The 963-nt window shown below is 38.9% G+C and overlaps 1 protein-coding gene across 1 annotated transcript in view; it reads right to left on the minus strand.

Annotated features, from left to right (window-relative positions):
* The window catches only part of LOC106882833 (interferon regulatory factor 2), a 24635-nt gene extending 23923 nt beyond the window's left edge, over positions 1 to 712 (minus strand). The window contains exon 1 of the mRNA XM_014933621.2: positions 238 to 712. The gene's annotated coding sequence lies outside the window, so the exon portion shown is untranslated. The remainder of the gene's footprint in view (positions 1 to 237) is intronic.
* Positions 713 to 963: the final 251 nt, after the last annotated feature.

The raw sequence follows: 963 nt of genomic DNA on the forward strand, positions 1-963 counted from the left end.
TATATCGATTCCGGTTTTTTAAATTTTCTTGTTCACCTCCTCCCCCTCCCCTCCCCCCACACAGAAAGAATGAATTAAAAAAAAAAAGATAAACTTCGTTGTTCGTCAACTTTGTTTACTTTTCACGTCAATTATGAATTTATCTGCACGAGTATTTTTTTATATAAAAAAGTGTGATTTTAAACTTTTAATTTAATCAAATGTTTTAACAACATCAACAAGAAAAGTCCAACTTACCTGTGTGTGAGAAATAATATGCAATTTGTATTGCGTTGGGTCTGCAAGCTTCTGACTCGAATGAACTGAAGCTAGCTTTGATAATCAAAAAGTTTTTCTCAGAAAAATTGAGAGAGATTCCTGGAAAAACTATGAAAGGCCAGCCGTGATATAAACAAAGATGAATTCCAGGAAAAACTACGGAAGGCCAAACAAGCAGTGTTCACATGAATATACATACAAATGCACACACATGTAAACGCTGTCGCTCTCTCTCTCTCTCTCTCTCACACTGTCACTCTTCACCCTCTCTCTCTCTCTCGGACACTCAAATACACAGTCGTTTTCTGTCACTCACTCACTCACACAGTCACAGACTACTGCACACACACACACACGCATACAGGTCTCATATGCACACATATCGTTCTCTTTCTTTCTCTCTCTCTCTCTCTTCCCTCAGTTACAAACTAAAGCACACACTCGCACGCACACACACACGCACATGCATCTCGTGTGACAAGAGGGCGGGTCCTGTTCCAATTAATCACGTATTACTTATTAATAACTACTACTACCGCTGCTGCTGCTGCGGCTACCATCATCATCACCATTTTATACTTTAACTACTACCACCACCACCACCACCACCACCACTACAACTACTACAGTTAATGATAATCTTTTTTTTGCCTCTTAGTACAAAGCCTGAATTTTCTTTTTTTTTTTCTTTCTAAGGAGTGGTTG

This window comes from Octopus bimaculoides, chromosome 25, assembly GCF_001194135.2.
Source record: "Octopus bimaculoides isolate UCB-OBI-ISO-001 chromosome 25, ASM119413v2, whole genome shotgun sequence".
Classification (NCBI taxonomy): Eukaryota; Metazoa; Mollusca; class Cephalopoda; order Octopoda; family Octopodidae; genus Octopus; species Octopus bimaculoides.